A 19908-nucleotide genomic window follows, 5' to 3' on the forward strand; every position below is an offset into this window, starting at 1 on the left:
TCATAACAAGCTGCCAAACTCAGTATAGTTCTGATAGAGGACATCTTCACAATCGGAGAAAATATTTCTTCAAAATCAACCCTCTTTTTCTGAGTATAACCCTTGACGACCAATCTAGCTTTGTATCATGGAGATGAAGACTTCTCTTCTTGCTTCAACCTGTAAACCCACCGATTCTTTAAAGCTCTTTTGCCCTTAGGCAGTTTCACCAATTCAAAAGTATGGTTCTCATGCAAGGATTGAAGTTCGTCTTTCATCGCTTTAACCCACTGATCTTTGCATTCACTCTCCATAGCCTCTTTATAACATTCAGGTTCTCCCCCGTCAGTCAAAAGAACATATTCATCGGAGAATACGACGGAAGATCGTCGATCTCGGAAGACCTTGAAGTGGAACTGCTGGTGGAGCTATAGGTGCTTGTTGTTGATCATTCACAACATCATCCATGGGAGTATCAAAGTCACCTATAGTCTGATGGTCACCACTAACATCACCATGCACATCATCCTGGATAGGATCTGGTGAAGAGTCTAGGGGAACCGGATTCACATCGATCAAGTCACCATTACCTTGTGAATCCACTTTCTCCGTCTTATCAATGTCATCAATGGTCTGATCCTCAATGAAGACAACATCTCTACTTCTTACGAGTTTCTTCTGAACTGGATCATAGAGTCTATAACCAAACTCACCATTTAGACCATAACCAATAAAAATGCATTGTCGAGCCTTGGCATCCAACTTGGATCTTTCATCCTTTGGAACATGAACAAATGCTTTACAACCGAACACATGTAGGTGATCATATGACACGTCTTTACCAAACCAAACTCTATCTGGCACATCACCTTTCAAAGGAACACTAGGAGACAGATTTATCACATGTGTCACTGTATTCAAAGCTTCAGCCCAAAACGATCTTGGTAACTTTGCATTTGACAACAAACATCTGACTCTCTCAATTAATGTTCGGTTCATTCTTTCAGCTAACCCATTTAACTGTGGAGTCTTTGGTGGTGTTCTCTGATGTCCGCTTCCTGTCATGAGACAATACTCATGAAACGACCACAATGTACTCGCCACCATTATCGATGTAGAAGCCCAAATTGCGGGCCGATTTCATCAAACCCAACCAAACCTCTAAACCCACTAAAACCCTTAACTCATGACCCATTTACATCTACCCAAACCCATTACAAAACCTAAACATTAAACCCAATTCAAAAGCCCATTAAGCCCCCAAAAAACCAAACCCAAGAAAAAAAAAAAAAAAAAAAACCTACCCAAAAAAACCTAAAAAGAAAAAAAGAAGAAAAAGAAAAACCTAACAAAAAAAAGATAAAAAACCTAGCCACCTAACCACTTTCCCATTTGCCCCATTTTCCTCCCATTGTCTACCATCACCACCTACAAAATAGAAAAAAAATAGAAAATCATGTAAAGATGGCTATAAAAAGCCATTCAAAAATCATGTAAGAAAAAAAGAAGAGGGATTTTGAAAAGATTGAAAAAAAAGAGGAGACAAACACAAAATCCTTTCAAATTTTGAACACAAAAGAAACATCAATAAAAGGTTGCATTTTTCTTTTTTCCTCTTCTTTCGAATCTTTTTCTTTCTTTTTTGTGTTGTTTTTCTTTCTTTATATATACATATATTGTTAAAAAATTACCTTTTCCGCCACCGTAGTGGTGGCATGACGACATGACGACCGACGATCGATCGATGATGACCCCCCCTTGGCCGGATTTCCTTTCCCTCTCCTTCTCTCTTCTTTCCCCTTTTTTTAGGTATTTTATATATATTATGTATATATTTTTAATGCCATTAGTTATATATTTCTTATGTATATATTCTTAAATACTATTATATATATATATATATATATTTTAAATACCATATTGTGTATATATTATTATTACAAATTATTACTATTGCTAGTATTATTATAACTATTATTATATTAATGTATATTTTATGTACATATGTATATATATATACATATATATATATTTGTACATATCATTATTTTATATTATTGTTGTATATTTTTATGTATATATTTTTTATGTACGTTTCCTAATATTTTCTTTTATTGTAGATATTATTATTATTATTATTATTACATACTTTTATTATATGCATATATATATATATGTATTTTTATGTACATATTATTTTATATTATTATTACCAAATATATCATTTTTCCTATTTTATTATTAGTACATGATTTGTTTTATTTTGTAAATATCATTATTATTGTTATTCTAATATTCTAGTATTCCATGTTAATATTTTTCATTAATGATATCATTTTTTTCGTCCTTTATCTATTTTTAATTTCTCACTTTAGGAATATTTTTCTCATGTTTTAATTAATTTCAAAAATAAGGCAATGTACCGATTTAATATTAAGCTATCGATTTCATCGCTATGTTGGGTGAAATTAAATCGGCTTGTGTTAAAAAGCAGGACACCCTTTCTAAAAAATCGAAAACTAAAATTCTCATTTTCAATCGGATCACGATTAAATATTATATTGAACTCGTATTTTTGAAAATCAAGTCAACACATGTTTATGAGATACCAATTTTGGGCGTCGCGAGGTGCTAATACCTTCCTCACAGCGTAATCGACTCGAACCCCAATTTTTCTCTGGACTTTTGACGTAGACCTAAATTCGGCCCTCATTTTTGTACAATAATAAGTTTTCTTTTTCTAAAAAAGGATGGTTTATTAGGTGTCCGGTCACACCTAGAAAAAAGATCGGTGGCGACTCTCTTTTTTAATAAAATCGAAAGTTAGTTTTCAAATGTTTAATAAATCGCTACAATTAGCGATCAAGCGAAACTAATTTTTTTTTACGTCGCTACAATATTTTTATAACGAGAACTTGATATTAGATTGAATAAATTATATGAATTAATTTAAAGTTGATTGTAAAAGATTATCCCATGTGCTGTGTGACCAGTGATGTAAAAGAATATTAATTTAAAACCTGATCATCCCATGTGCATTTTTTAAAAGTATTATATGGTTTCTAAGGTACACACGCATTGACAGTTGTGGTCTGTAAAAGATATAAAGAAAACTGATTATCCCATGTGCTGTGACCAGTGATGTAATTTGGTGTCTTTTGCCTCAATCTCACAACCCATACTCTTTCGTGCTTGCTTCTTCTTCTCAATAAATGGTCATTAAATAAATCCTAATATTAAATATTTTAATTAAGTAGGTGTATAAGTTATTTAAATGTTAATTTAATAAAAACTTTAATTGTTGTCCAAACAACTCTTCATTTTTAACTAAACTGTAACCTTGAGAAAATATTTGGAACACAGGTATTTTATAGGGGTGTCGAAACTATTTTTTTAAAAAATGAGAATCGACTTAAATTTTGAAAATGAAAACGAATAGAGGAGTCGCTACCAATATTTTTTGATGAGGTGTGATCGGGTCACCTCATAAAAATAGTTGTTTTTAATAAATAGTTTGATTTATTTAAACAACGATTTTGGTCCACGCAAATCAAGAAAACATGTTCGAGAGTCGGTCTCGCACGAGGAAGGATTAACACCCTCGATACGCTCAAAATTAGTACCTAGTTGATTAATTAGTGTCTTAGTGTCGAAGATTTGAAAACTTGAAAGAATTTAAAATACGATTCCTCTTTGTATTAATGCTGATTTAAAAATGATCGAATAAATTAAAACGGATGTTAAAGACCCTCTCGTCTCAAAGTAATCAAATGTCACACACAGTAAGTTAGGACACGGCATCTCGAACTTTGAGAATGAGCTTGCCTTTATTTAAAATTCATATATTTTAACTTTTTTTAAAAAGGATATTCAGTTATTTAGGGTAAACGAGAAAAGTCAAAACCCAATAAGTTAGGGAACATTTTCTCGAATTACCGAATATTTCCTTTATTTGCAAAAGCTCTTATCTCGAGATAACAATATGTCATATTCAGTAAGTTAAGACATAACACCACGTTTTTTTTAGAGTAAGCATTTATTTCAAAACTCGTATTGTGATTTAAAAGAATATACCGCTATTTAAGTTAAATGAGAAAAATCGAAACCTAATAAGTTTGAGCACGTTTTCTCGAATTTCCAAGCACGGAATATTACTTTATTTTAGAAAGTTTTTAAGAAAGAACAATTATAAAAACAGACTTTAAATACATCTATTTGGTTTATTTGAAGTTGAGAAAACGAGCTGTTCAATTTTAAGCAAAAAAATAATCATGATATAATATACGGAAATGAAGAACAAAGTAACAAATATGGAAGATATGCATGGTTGACATGCTATACAAATTATGGACAATGATATAAAGAAACTAATACGTAAGTCAAAACGCACCTAATAATAATACACTATTCAACATTTCTAAGTACAGCAATATATAAAAAAAATCTATTTGAATGGTAATGAAAAATGTTAAAACCAATAATGTAAAGGAAGATAAATTGGAAATCGAGAATGTAAAAACATTTTAAAAGTAAATTATATGTATATAAACAAATGATACATGTAAAAATTTTAAATCAACTATAAAAATAAGTAAGACATAAAATATAAAGTTCAACATATAGGTGAATTTTAAAATAAGTATTATAAGGGAAATTTAAAGTTGGTGCTTTACAAAATAATTTAAAACCAAGATTTAAAATATATATATATATATAATATAAATTATATACATAAAAATTAAAATGTATGCTCGTATGAAAGTTTTAAAAGCAATTCTATACATATTAAAATTTTAACATAAATCATATAAATACAGCCGTATAAAAATTTACAAAAGAATATATGAATAACGATTTATATAATACTGAAATCAATACACACAAAATAATCCAAAGCGAGGTTTATTAGTCAACAATTAATCATATACATAAAGTGAAATACTTAGTGTAAATAATACATATATAAAAATACTAATGGATGAGAGTATTAAATATATATATATATATATATATAGTAGGATATTTGAAAGGAACAAATTATATATATAAATGGATTTAAAAGATAATATAAATATCATGAAATTAATAATGTACATAAAATAAAACTGATTTTAATATAAACTATATATATATATATATTAATTGATATTTAAGAGTAATTAAATTTAATATCATACAAAAATTTAAAACAATATGATAATAAATAAGGTCTTAAAATAATAACTATAAGCAGTTAAAATACCAAGTTGAAATGAGGTAAAAATGATTAAAAGTAATTCAAAATATATATTTAAATACATTTTTTAAAAGAAATGAATACTAAGAAAAATAAAAATAAAAGAATTACATATTGAAATGAAAGGAAAACTTAATTGAAACAAAACCAAACTTAAAGGGATAATTAATAAATAAAATAAACCATTGAGACTGAAATAAGGACTAAAGTGCAATACGTGCCAACGTACAAGGAATAAAAATAAAATAAACCCAAACCCAAAACGAAACGTTTATGTGCGGACCAATCTGAAACAGCGTGCAAATTCCAAGGAAAATCTAAAAACAAAAGGAAAATAAAAAGGGATTAGATTAAAAGAAACAAAAACACGGAAGGACTAAAGGAAAAATATCCCATTTAGTGAAAACTCGAAATCCCCCTGGAACGGGTCGGGTCACATGGGTCAGAGTCTTAAACGGTGTCGTTTTGGGCTACTGGAATCAGCACCAAACGCCGTCGTTTCAGGGGTGTTATAAAACTACGTTTTTCTAAAAAAAATGTCACTTTGATAGGTGTTTTAAAAAAAAAGGAATGGAGAAACCCTTTTTCTCTGAAATGAGTGGTCAAGCGCCGGCCAAGGGGTCTAATGTCTCTCTGCCTTAGCCCCGCCGTGGTCCGCCATGTCCCCACCGCATACGGTGGTCGGAGGCGCGCAAACTTAGGCGATGTTCGGCCTATTTCACTCCCTTTTCTCCTTTTTAAAAGAAACAAAAAGACATTTGAAACCTAGATCTAAAAATGAACAGACATCAAGAAAGGAAAGAAGTCACGAAGGGAAGCCTTCGTCTTTTCCACACTCCGAGCCTTCGTCAGAACCATATGGGTTCTAAGGCGTTCGTTTACTGGAGCTTTTCTTGGCAGTGACGGAAGACGAACCACCGGTGAGCCTTCTATTATTTATTTTTTTATTTTTTAAATAAAAGAGCAAATTCTTAAGAAAATAAAACTAAAAGAATCACCTTTAGGAAAGTTTTTTTACTTCTATTTCGTTTTTGATAAGTTTGAATCTCCTACCCTCAAATTACAATCGATTTGTGATGGCTTTATAACCGAAATACACTGTTCTGTTCTGCTATTTTTGTACTGCTTTGCGTGTTGCCTTGTTTTGCTTGCTTCATTTCTGTCTTGTTTGCAGGTTATAGAAGGGGTCAACGACGAGGTAGGTGGCCATTTTGGTGCTAGCGAGCCAGGGGAGCCGACCCTCGAGCGGAGTTCACGCTGAGGCACATGGGTGGTAGCTACGGCGCCTAGTAGGAAGGGAAACCCTAGGGTTTCTGTTTTCTGAAAAATTTTGGGCTATTGGGCTTGTTTTCATTACTGGGCCACTATAATTTGGTCCGTTTTAGGGGTTTTGGGTGTAATGGGGTTTTAGTAATATGGACTGTGAATATTTTCTGGTTTTCATTGGTTTGGGCTCGGGTTTTTGTTTTGGGTTTTAAGGTTTATTGACCCCGGGCAAAATTGGGCCTATACAAGGGGTATAGTAAAATTTTTAAAAATATAAATATTTAAAAGAGACACATATAAAAATTTTAAGATTACTTGTGAAATGGAAAAAAAGTTGATTGTATAAAATTATAATTTCACGTTATTTTATCTCTTTTAAATAGAAGAATCATGTCTATCTCTTTTAAATAGAAGAATGATAAATTAAATTTTTTTTTTATTTTCGATATTTTTAGTTGGATTTTTACATAATTATGTTATCTCATTCGTGTGCTATAATCTAGCTCTAATTGAAGCCATTATTATTGGTGACATTAAAGCCATTATTTAAGCGATGTAACAAAAAGTAACAAAATATTTGTTAACAAAGAAAACAAAATAGCATCACACAAATGTACATGTCTTTTCTTTCGATTTAAAGGTAAGAAGGATTATATGTAGGAGTAGAGTTTGTATAAAAAGGAAATAAATTTTAATTATCAGAATATAAAATTAATTTTAAGTATTTTTATTTTAATTGGTAAATTAAACACTATTCAAACCGTAAATATTAGAATAGAGAATATTCGTGGGACCCAAAATGAAAATTTGACGAAATTTTCAAATGAAGAAATTGCTGGGTGGTGGGGTTTTTAAGGTCGACATGTACATGTATTTGATCCCTTGTCGGTAAAAGATATAAAGAAAGGAAATGAAGAAAATTGATATTCTTTACGATAAAAAAGAAAGGTTTTGGTCATACATACATACATACATACATACATACATACAAGTAAGCGAGTAACCAGAGATATTTTACAGTACTTTTACTTCTTTACGACAATACAAGAAGCTAAGCAAACCAAAACTCCCTTGCTATCTTTTTCTCCCTTTTGCTTCAATCCCACAATCAATTGTATTACTCTTTCATGGCTTCTTCTTCATCTTCTTGTTCAATGAAGCATCAAGTTTTCTTGAGCTTCAGAGGTGAAGACACGCGCTTTAACTTCACCTCTCATCTGCTCAAAGCTTTGAAAGACAGGGGACTGAATGTCTTCTTCGATGAAGAAAAACTAGAGAAAGGGGAGAAACTTTCACATGCACTCTCTCAAGCAATTGCTGCCTCAAATCTCTTAATCCTCGTTTTATCTAAAGACTATGCTTCTTCAAAATCATGCTTAGGTGAGCTTTCTGACATCATGGACCGTAATCATTCTGAAGGACATATTGTTATTCCCATCTTTTACCATGTCGATCCCTCCAATGTGCGGAATCTTGGTGGGAGTTTCAAAACATCCTTTGAAGACCATGAATCAAAGAGGACCACAGAAACGATGGAAAGATGCCTTCGCTAAAGTCGGAACATTAAAAGGAATTCATATAGAAGACGATAAGTAACTATATTTTTCTCATCTTCTTATATTTGACTTATCTTCGTTTTAGATTTCATATATAATTATATATATGCTTTTTGATTCTCTGCTAGATCTGAAACCGAGTATATCCAGGAGATTGTTGATGATGTTACAAGAAAATTGATGAATAGTATGCCTAGAATCACTTCTGAAAAATTGGTTGGAATAGATAATCAAAAAAAGATGCTTTTGGCGTTGATTGAGCAATCGGACATCCGTGTAATAGGACTTTGGGGAATGGGTGGTATTGGCAAAACTACCCTTGCTGATGCTCTATATAAGGAAGTCTCTCCAAAGTTTGAATGTCATTTTTTTCTTCAGAATGTTAGTGAGAAAATAAAAAAACAGGGGAATGAATCTTTACGAAATGAATTTCTTTCCAAACTATTAAAAGAAAAAGACATTTGAATTGATACCCCTTCCATAGGATACCCTTACCAAGAGAGGTTGAACAATAAAAGAGTACTTGTTGTCCTTGATGATATTAGTGACCCAAACCAAATAGATTTTATGGTTGTTAAACATTTTGGTTCAGGAAGTAAAATCATTGTTACATCTAGAGATAGACAGGTACTTAAAAATGGAAGAGCTGATGAAATACATGAGGTAAAGAAGTTGAATAAGAACGATTCTCTTCAACTTTTTTCTGCATTTGCATTTAAGTTGTTGAATCCTGTGGTTGGTTTCCGAAATCTATCATGGAAGTTTGTAGAATATGCCCAAGGTAGTCCACTTGCTCTTAGAGTTTTAGGTGCTAAACTATATACAAAGTCTAGAAAAGAGTGGGAGAGCGAAGTGGATAATCTAAAGCAATATACCGAACCAGAAATTTCACAGGTTTTGAAGAGTAGCATAGATGGGCTGCGTGAGCTAGAGAAGAATATATTTCTTGACATAGCATGCTTCTTTAAAGGGGAGGACTGGGATTTTGTAGAAAAAATTCTTAGTAGTTGTTATATGGGTGCAGTGAGTGGAATAAGAAACTTAGTCGACAAGTGCTTACTTGATAGGATAGACTGTTCTTTTATTTCTATGCATGATATGCTTGAAGACATTGGCAAGGATATTGTTCGCCAAGAATGTAAAGAAGATCCAGGAAAGCGCAGTAGGTTATGGTTTCATGAAGACATGCATGAAGTGCTCAAATATAATAAAGTAAGCGCTAATTGTATTTATTTAATAAAAAATTATATTTGATATCTTATAAATATATAAATTCAATTAATTATATGTTCTCATATCTTAAAAATATAATTGTTTGTATTTACATTGTATGAAATGTTAATCATTTTAATTATTATTTCACAAAATAAAATATTTATTTACTCACCATGCAAATAATGACAAGTGTCTTAGGATATGCATGGGATCTACTTAAGGGTTATTTGGGTTTGTTATTTAATGCATTGCCTTAAAAAACAAACAAAATGAAATTGAACACTTTTAGATCTATATATACTGATACTTGATAAAATGTTTTTCATGATTAGGGGACTTTATCAATTTAAGGAATAAAGTTAGACATGTCTCAAATTCATAAGTTGCAGTTATGTTCATCTATTTTTGAGAACATGTTTAATCTTAGATTTATTCACTTCTATAAACCTGATATTTGGGGAGGCTATTGGGAACCTTTGAATCCTTGGAATCCGAAGCTACTGGTAGACCAAGTTGATAGTGTATCTCTTCCTAGTAAGCTAAGGTATCTTCATTGGGATTATTTTCCTTTCAAAACTTTATCAAGTTTTAATCTAAAGAATCTTGTCGTGTTGATATTACGATGTGGCAACATCGAACAACTTTGGAATGAAGATGATCATATGGTATGTGCTTTCATACTTTCTTCATTGAAGAATTTTTTTAAGGATTTATATTTAGATGTATCAAATAATCATACGATGACATCTTAATTAAAGTTTTTAAAAATTAAATATAAAATATTTTATTTAAATAAGTGACATCATTTGATCTATTAATTGTTGGTGAATTTTTACGCTGGATGCATCAAATATAAAATTTTATTTTCTTAGTATTATAAATAGTTATTTTTTTTTATAGGAGCTTGTTAATTTAAGGAAAATTGACGTTTCAAATTGCAGTAAGTTAAGGAAGATACCAAATCTTTCAGGAGCCATCAACCTTGAACTCCTTGATTGCTCCAACTGTGAAAGTTTGGTTGAAGTTCCTTGCCTCAATCATTTGGCATCTTTTATCAGAATAAGCTTCAATTTAACGGATATTTTAGTCTCAAGAAGTTTCCTCAGGTCCCAAGTCACTTTTGAAATTTGAATCTATCATGGAAGATTCAATTGAGCATCTCCGCAGACTTGAAGAATTGTTTTTGGACAAGTCGAAGGTAAAAAAAAGTATCGATCGATATTTCAAAGTTGGAATTCCTTCGTAAACAGGATCTTAGGGATCGCCCATTGATCAAATTTCCAGAAATCCCAAAAAGCTTAACAGAAATAAACTTACCTGGCAGTCAAATTGAAGAAGTGTCCTTGCCTTTCGACTCTTTTTGTAATCTTCAGGACTTAAATATGAGTGGCTGCCCAATGCCTAAAGTCCCGAGAAGCTTAACACAGTTAAACTTATATGAAACTCAAATTGAAGAAGCCGTATTGCCCTTCGACTCTTTAAGTATTCAAAGGCTACAGTATAATATTGCCCTGTTCGATTCGAGAGAGTTTCCACTTTTCAACTGTTGATGTGCCCTCACCATGCTTGAGGTCTACAACCCCTAGGTATATGAGGACGGATCGTTGCAAGAGCCTTAAATTACTCTCAGAGCTTCCACCATATCTGCAATACTTGAATGTACATGACTGCACATCATTAGAAAAAGTACCCTTTACATATTAAAATTTATACCAGTTTGATTCGTTAGGTGATGAAGGTGAAGATGTGTTCTGCATGCTATTCTGTAATTGCTTCAACTTGAATCAAGAGTCAACTAATAACATTGAGGCAAATGTCATTATCAAAGTTGGATCTCTAGCTAAGAAATGGGCATCGAGGTATGGTTGGGGATACGACACTTTCAATGTTCCAAGAGTGGTTTGTTGTTTCCCAGGAAACAAAATTTCAGCAAATAATAAAGTGTCAGAGCATGAATTCTTCCTTAAGTTTGAAGTTAGCCCCAAATGGGGGCAGTGGGAGCAGATTTTTGGTTTTTGCTATCTGCCTTATGGTTGCTCTCACTCACTGCGCTTTCTTTGGAGGTCATGATTATATTTGTGAGTACCAACTTACAACCGCCAGTGATGGCAATGGTGGTGGTGGTTATGAAAAGTTCAGAAGCAAGATACATTTCATCGATGTTTCTGAGCCAGAGAAGTGCATGGGTGATCACGTGTTTATTCTATCTAGCATGGACATGGTTAAAGAAGACAAGAATTATGAGGAGGCAACATTTGAATTCTACATCAAAATTGCGATCTTGAAGACTTCGAAGGAGTTAAAGAAGAAGGATACTATATCAAGGTGGCGAGATGTGGTGTTCATGTATTTTACGTTGATGCAAAGACTGATACAGATGCTACTGAAAAGGGGAAGGAAGACTTAAAAGATTGAAATAGTTTGTATTTCTTTCCGTCTTTGGCTTTGCTTTTGAGGAGTTTCAACTTCTCAATTATGTCATCCAAATGCATAGGTAGGGGTTTCATTTTCATCTCATTTTTTCATATTATCATACATTTTTCAGTTTTTTCATTTCATTTTTCATATTGCCATACTTTTGTTTTCCACAATTGTTAATAGTAGATTTTCAACTTATAAATTAATGACAGAAAATGAAGTGCTTTAATTAATAAAACCAATCTGGATGAATCTAACTTGCTCTACTTTATAAATTACTTGTCTTTTAGAAGGTGCTTTACCATACTGAAACCTTGTTGTTCCACATTGTAAATGTTATAAGCATAATTTGTGAACATAAAATTGGAAATTTGTTCAATAGTTTGGGATAGTTGCTTACTATTATTTTTTCTCATCTTCATTCCCTGTTGTTTCTGTGTTCTTTTGTAGATATAGCATATATTGTCCAAGAAGGGAATTCTCCATATATATTAATTAATTTGGAGGAAAATTGAACGGCAAGTGGAGATTTCAATACAGTAGCAGAATGATTCTGCTTTGGAGTTGACAAAATATCCATAGGGGATTTTGGTGGGTACCAAAATTCAGATATTAAAATTCATACTTAATTCTTATTGACAGTTCACTTGTTATTGGTTGATTTTTTTTAATTCATAGGACCAATGGTGGACTTGATTCAGCTTCATTGTTTAGTTTCCAGCATTAGTGTCCTCTGGTATCTCATCACTTGCTGCATTTTCCTTCAATGATATCTTGATTAATTAGAAAGGTTGGTTATTTGTGAGATTGATTGTTCTTATATCCTTTTCTTTTGTGTTGATGTAAGGCTAGGGAATGACAGATCATTGAGAACACCTGAGCTGTAAGACCTTCAATTTGTTTTACTGAATTCAAAGTACTCTTTTGAGGCCCTTTCTGGTTCTGGCAATTCAGTCTTGGTGGAGAAGTAATTTACCTTTGACTTAGACTTATTAATATGATTTTAGGTTTATATAATGATTTTCAGCATCCTCACCTTCTTTTCCCCATATTTATCAATGGGATTATATAAATCCAGAATTTGCTAGAGATCTCAAAGCTTGTGGGCTGGACACATGGAGGTGGAGGCAACTTTTGACAGTTTTCATTCTCAAGCTAGATTGGGTTAGTTTCTTGGTAGAGCCATTGGAGTCGGTATTTTTTTATCTCGGATTTTGATTATCATATCAGTTTGGGCTGAAATTTCTTTGTATGTTAGTGCCTCTCATGTTGTTTGAGCATTGCAGTGAAGAGATATTAAGATCCATACTTGAATTCTTTTTGGCAATTAACTTGTTATTGGTTGGTTTTGATTCATAGGATCGGTGGTGGATATCATTCAGCTTAATTGTTTAGGTTCCACAATTGGTGCTCATGCCATGGGCAGTAAGTAAAGATTTAATCATATTGTATCTCAATACTATCTGCATTTTACTTCAATGATTCATTCACCCATTGATTTATGTTTCATATTTCCTCAAAACGTTAGTAAATATATATATATATGTTTTCAGTTCATGATTTCTGATTTATATTCATGTTAGCTAAGGTAAACCTACCAACTATTCCCTATATATAATCTATTTGCTATGTTTTATTATTTTGAATTTTATGATTATGATCTGTTGATTCCATAAATTAAATACTCTACTGGAATTGAAGTTGCAGATTATGGGTGGTTTTGATATCTTCTCTCTCACCAACAAATGAAGTTCCCACAAAATTACTGGTGTTAAGGTGAAGGTTGTGAATCAATGCAAAATCCACATTTATAGATGTGCACTTTTACCTAGAGATTAAGCTTTTACTTTTTGAATTTGGTAATGTGAAGGGAATAAAGATGGCAATGGTTGACGAAAGGAAAGCAGATGAGGGAATAAATCACAGATGTTTGTAACAAGTAAGCTTTTATGATGTTCAATTTCTTCTACTGAATGATTTCTTTATATTGCGGTTGAACTGAGATATTGAAGCAGTACTGCAACATGTCAACAGAGTTGCCTTGTTCATCCCATCCAGCTTTGCTTCAACGCTTTCTGGATTTTGGCCATTGAGAGGAAGCATATGATCATGGGTAAATTACTTTTGACTCATTCTGATTATTAGTATCCTTATGGCATTCTTTTCCCCTGATTTACCAATGGATTATATAAATGCATGCAGAATTAGGCAGAGTTGCTCTTATCTCAAAACAAGTTGGATGAACACATGGAACCTGGATGTTATTTTCAATGCCAACCCTATCACAGTTTTCATTCTCAAGCTAGATTGATGAGCTTTTATGTTTTCCCCATAGAGGAACCCAACATAAACACTTGGAAGGAAAAAATCCAAATGATTTTGGTATAGTTGGAACTTCAAAGTGCAGAGCTGGTTTCATGGTAAAGCCATTTGACTTGATTGTTATATCAGTTTGGGCTAAAACTTGAATCAATTTTCCCCTTTTGTAATTAAAATTCCAGAATTTTATTCTGTTTTGGAATTGAAAGGATGCAACATTGGAATTGGTTTGTAGATTCGTTTTTATGAGATGGTGTCCAACAAGTTCAAGATTTGTAGCTTAGTAATTAAAATAACTTTCTGTAACACTAAACTATGATCTACTATAAGAAAAAACACAAATTTTATACTTTCACTGATTATTTTATAATGCCATGTGACTTAAATTTTTAGTAATTAAAAAGATTCTGCTTTGGAGTTCATAAAATAACCATGCGAAGCCGTGGTGGGTACCATAGTTCAGATATGGACCTTCGTGCTTAAATTCTTTTAGGCAGTTGACTTGTTATTGGCTGGTTTTAATTCATAGGATCAGTGGTGGACTTCATTCAGCTTCATTGTTTAGTTTCCAGCCTTGGTTCTTATGCCATAGGGAGTAAGTGGAGCTTTATTGTTTAGTTGCCAGCATTGGTCTTAATACTCACTGCATTTGCTTACTTATGTCATTGGTATTTATTGATCTTTTTACTTGCAAGTTTAATGCAACGTAACATATGTTAACCAAAACAGAGTGTCAATAGAGAATTGATGGTAGATCTTTGGAAATGCCATTATGCTTGAGCTTTACCTATAATAGAAAAAGGAGGAACAAGTAAGCTTTTCAAGAGCTTCAATTTCTTCCAATGAATGCTTGCTTTATGTTTGTGCTTGAACTGAGATATTGAGGCAATACTGCAACTTGTCAATAGATTTGCCTTCTTGATCTTATTCAACATTGAGCCAATGCAAATTGAAGCTATTTCCTGAGTTCTTTCTGGTTTTTGAACCTTGAGAGGAACCATATGCACTTCGGAAATTTAGCCTTCCTTGAGAGGTAATTTACCTTTGTTTCATTGTGATGTTTTTAGCATCCTCATGACCTTTTCCCCCTTATTTATCAATTGGTTTATATGAATTCAGAATTTGCCAAAGTTACTGTTATCTCAAAACTTGCGGGATGATGGAGATGTATATTATTTTTGTTGGTTTAGCAAAGAATTAGTTGAAGCATAGAAAAAACATGAATGAAGGGATGATTTAATTGATTAAGAAAGCAACGCAAGTCTCAAGTAACAATTTCAATAAAATATTTAAATTGCTATTCCTATTAATAAGCTAACAAATCTCCCTAGAATTTAATCAAATTTTCCTAAAATTTAGTCTTATTTTTTTAAAAACAGTTGCAACCTTAAGACACTAACCATTTTCAATCACACCCCTTTCACAGTTTTCACTCTCAAAGCTAGATTGCTGAGCTTCTAAGTTTACCCCATAGAGGAAACCAACAAGACACTAGAAGATTTTTTTTTTTTTTTGTTGTAAGAAATCCAAACGATTTGGGTTTAGTCTGAAGTGAAGGATTGACTTCATGGTAGGGCCATTGGATTTGATGTTTTCTTTTCTTAGATTCTAATTACCTAATCCCATACATGGTTTACAATATTGGCATTTGTTAGAATTAAGTGACCCAAATTCTTATTTAAATAAAATACGATGGAAAATAAAATAAAAGTAAAATCCATATAGAACTAGACTTCTTTTATTTTATTTTAGAATAAGGTTTTTAAACCTTATTAAACTCCATCTATTTTATATTGATTAGGATAAGGTGTTTCAATCCTACTAGAATATGGCTTTGCAAGCCTATAAATAGACATAGTCTATTCCTCTTGTATTTGAGTAAAAATTTTTCGACATAGTGAATTTTCTTCTCCTCTGCTGTGGGTTTTTTTCCGAAAGGGTTTCCACGTAAAATTTATGTGTTCTTTATTTTTATTTATTTTATTCTATTTTATTTTTCACAAATTGGTATCGAGCTTAGGGTTATTCATCTCGATCACGGTAATGGCGTCTTTGAAGTATGAAATTCATTGTTGGATCGCAACACCGATTTGCGTTGTGGCAAATTAAGATGCAAGCGATTCGTGCACGATGGATCTAGAGGATGCCCTGCTAGGATAGATAAGATGCCTTCGACATTAACAGATGAAGAGAAGAAGCGTAAGGATCGAAAGGCATTAACACAATTACATCTGCACTTGTCCAACGAAATTTTGCGGGATGTGATGAAAGAGAAACTGCCACGCATTATGGAAGAGGCTAGAACAAATATGTATGTCGAAAACTCTAACAAGCAAGTTGCATATGAAGCGGCGTCTTTATGCTCATCGTTTGGAGGAAGGTGCGTCGTACACGAACACTTAACAGTGTTTAAAAAATTCTCTCAAACTTGGAGGCCATGGAGGTTCAAGATGATAAGGAAGATCTAGGGTTGATTCTACTTTGTTCGTTGCCCGTCTTATTCAACCTTTAGAGACACGATTTTATATAGCCGCGAGTCTCTCACGGTTGATGAGGTTTATGATTCTTTAACCTCGTATGATAAGATGAAGCATCTTGTGGTTAAACCCAACTCTCGGGGAGAGGTCTCATTGTTCGTGGGAGACAAGACCGGAATGTTGATGATGATCGTGGTAGAACACGAGGCGGAATCCTCGTGGTAAATCTAAGGGTAGATCGAAATCTTCAAGCAGAGGTAAAACTTGCAACTTCGCAAGAAGAAAGGGCACATTAAATCTGAGTGCTATAAGCTACAAAATAAGATTAAAAGGGAGGTGCGAATCAAAAGGAAAACAACCCGAAAATTCCGGTGAAGTGATGTTGTAGAAGACTACGATGGTGAACTTCTAGTTGCTTCATCAATGATTCTAAAGTAAGCGAGGAGGATACTTGATTCAGTTGCACCTTCCACATGAGTCCCAATCGGGATTGGTTTACAACTTATGAAACGATGTCTGAAGGTGTTGTTTTGATGGGAAATAATGCTTCATGTAAAATCGCGGTGTTGGAACAATTAAAGTTAAGATGTTTGATGGAGTTGTCGAACACTTAGTGACGTGCGGCATGTTCCGAATTGAAAAGAAATTTAATTTCGTTGAGTACTCTTGATTCAAAAGGGCAGATACACACATGAAAGTGGGGTTTTAAAGATTTCAAAGGGTCCCTTGTTGTGATGAAAGGGCAAAGAAAGATTGCCAAGTTATATGTTTCTGAGGTTCTCTCATTCTTGGTGATGCATTTGTCGCTTCCTCTTCCTTGTCGATGATGATATTACTAAACTTTGGCATATCGCCTAGGGCATATGAGTGAGAATGGCATGGCGAATTAAGCAAAGAGGACTTCTTAATGGGCAAGGAATTTGCAAACCGAATTTCGTGAGCACTGTGTTTTTGGGAAGCAAAGAGAGTTCGATTCACTAGAGGAATCCATAACACGAAGGAAACGTTGGAGTATATCCATTACGATCGTGGGGGGCCGTCCAGAGTGCCTTCGAGAGGTGGAGCTAATTATATGCTAACCTTTATTGATGATTTTCCGGAAAAGTTTGGGCGTTCTTCCGAAGCAAAAAAGCGATGTGTTTTCCACATTTAAGTCTTGGAAAATTATGATGGAAAAAGACGGAAAACAGATAAAATACCTCCGTCACAGACAATGGCTTAGAGTTACATTACGATGAGTTTAATAGATTGTGCAAGTCGAGAAGGATCATGAGACACTTGACGATTCGTCATACTCCACAAAAAAGCGGCGTTGCGAGCGAATGAACGAACGATCATGGAGAAGGTTCGATGTATGTTGTCAAATGCCAACTTACAAGTCATTTTGGCGAAGCGACCTCTCTTGCATGTTTTTGATCAACCGATCTCCATCTGCTGCCATTGAGAAAAAGACTCCACAAGAGGTATGGTCTAGTAATCCTGCTAATTATTCTGATTTAAAGATTTTTGGGTGTCCTGCGTATGCTCATGTTGATAATGGAAAATTGGAACCGAGATCCATTAAATGCGTTTTTCTTGGTTATAAAGCTGGTGTAAAAGGCTATAAGTTATGGTGTCTGAAAATAGAAAAGTTGTGATTAGCGAGAGATGTTGTTTTTGATGAAATTGCTATGCTACCTAACTTATCTCTTAAAGACTCTTCCAATAAAGAAAACCAAAAGCGGTGGAGCATCGATTAATACGAAATCAACTCCTCAAGCCAAGACAAAAATTGAGAATAGAGTTGCTTCTTCACCGCAATACTCTATCGCCAAAAACAGGACAAGAAGAGAAATTAAACCTCCAAAGAAGTATGCCGAGGTTGATCTAGTTGCTTATGCTTTAAATGTGGCTGAAGATATAGATGCGAATCAAGAGCCATTTAATTATTCGAGGCGATTAGTGTGAAGACTCGAAAAGTGGATGTTTGCTATGCAAGAGGAGATGGAATCACTCCACAAAAAGCAGAACATGGGATCTTGTAAAACTTCCTAAAGGTAAAAAGGTCATTCGTTGTAAATGGGTGTTTAAAAAGAAAGAAGGACTCAGGAGTTGAAGAACCCGGATATAAAGCAAGGCTTGTTGCAAAGGGTTACAGATCAAATTCCGAGTGGACTTCACAGATGTGTTCTCTCCGGTTGTTAAGCATAGTTCGATTCGAGCTTTGCTTGGTATTGTGGCCATGCATGATTTGGAGCTTGAGCGGTTAGATGTAAAACGCATTTTGCATAGAGAACTTGAGGAAGATATTTATATGCAACAACCGAGGGTTTTATAGTCTCAAAAAAAGACTATGTTTGCTTGTTGAAAAAGTCCCTTTACGGTTTGAAACAATCACCAAGACAAGTGGTACAAGAGGTTTGATTCCTTTATGACTTCTCATGATTTCAAAAGAAGTAGTTTTGACAGTTGTGTCTACTTTAAGAAAAATGGTGATGGTTCTTTTGTGTATCTACTTCTTTATGTTGATGACATGTTGATAGCGAAGAAAAGATAAAGAGAGATAAGAAAGGTTAAAGCCCAACTAAGTGAAGAATTTGAGATGAAAGATTTAGGACCAGCAAAGAAGATACTTGGTATGGAGATTCTCGAGATAGAAAAGCAAGTAAATTGTACCTAAGTCGGAAGGGTACATTGAGAAAGTTCTTTGCGAGTTCAATATGCAGTGCTAAGCTGTTAGTACTCCTTTAGCGACCATTTCAGACTTTCATCGGCCTTATCTCCTCAATCGATAATGAGATTGAGTACATGTCACATGTTCCATACTCTAGTGCGAGGGATCTCTCATGTATGCTATGGTTTGTTCACGTCCGATTTATCATATGCAATCGGTCAGATTAGCGATACATGGCGAATCTCGGTAAAGAACACCGGAAAGCGATTCGATGGATTTTAAGATACTTACGAGGCACTACTAATGTTTGCTTACAGCTTTGGAAGAACTAAAGATGGAGTTATAGGGTATGTTGATGCTGATTTTGCTTGGAGACCTTGATAGAAGAAGATCTCTCACGAGTTACGTCTTTACAATCGGAGGTTGTGCAATTAGTTGGAAAGCCATTTTGCAAACTACGATCGCTTTGTCTACCAATCGAAGCGAGTACATGGCGATTCTTGAGGCTTGTAAAGAAGCTATTTGGTTGAAGGACTATTTAGTGAACTCAATGAAGACCTTCAAATCAGCACGATATTTTGTGACGATCAGTGCCATCTTTCTTACAAAAGATCAAATGTTTCATGAGAGAACAAAACACATTGATATTCGGTATCATTTTGTTCGTGATATTATTGCTCGTGGTGATATTGTTGTGAGCAAAATTAGCACTCATGAAAATCCTGCAGATATGATGACTAAGTCACTTCCTATAACCAAGTTTGAGCATTGCTTAGACTTGGTTGGTGT

At 33.6% G+C, this 19908-nt stretch overlaps 2 long non-coding RNA genes across 5 annotated transcripts; both read left to right on the forward strand.

The window, feature by feature from the left end:
* Nucleotides 1-5588: 5588 nt before the first annotated feature.
* Nucleotides 5589-6658, forward strand: LOC108473607 (uncharacterized). Its single transcript, XR_001869774.2, has 2 exons — nucleotides 5589-6135; nucleotides 6390-6658. It is a non-coding gene; the product is annotated as an uncharacterized LOC108473607 (long non-coding RNA).
* A 694-nt stretch (nucleotides 6659-7352) lies between these two features.
* LOC108473605 (uncharacterized) lies at nucleotides 7353-14338 on the forward strand. 4 transcript variants are annotated; one of them, XR_008272007.1, is made up of 11 exons: nucleotides 7353-8073; nucleotides 8166-11746; nucleotides 12121-12261; nucleotides 12349-12406; nucleotides 12518-12637; nucleotides 12749-12834; nucleotides 13030-13095; nucleotides 13372-13452; nucleotides 13541-13609; nucleotides 13705-13783; nucleotides 13873-14338. It is a non-coding gene; the product is annotated as an uncharacterized LOC108473605 (long non-coding RNA). The 4 variants fall into 4 exon arrangements; XR_008272008.1 differs by having other exon boundaries at nucleotides 13378-13446; XR_001869772.2 differs by having other exon boundaries at nucleotides 7353-11746; nucleotides 13372-13446.
* Nucleotides 14339-19908: the final 5570 nt, after the last annotated feature.

This window comes from Gossypium arboreum, chromosome 10 (assembly GCF_025698485.1).
Source record: "Gossypium arboreum isolate Shixiya-1 chromosome 10, ASM2569848v2, whole genome shotgun sequence".
In the NCBI taxonomy this organism is placed as follows: Eukaryota; Viridiplantae; Streptophyta; class Magnoliopsida; order Malvales; family Malvaceae; genus Gossypium; species Gossypium arboreum.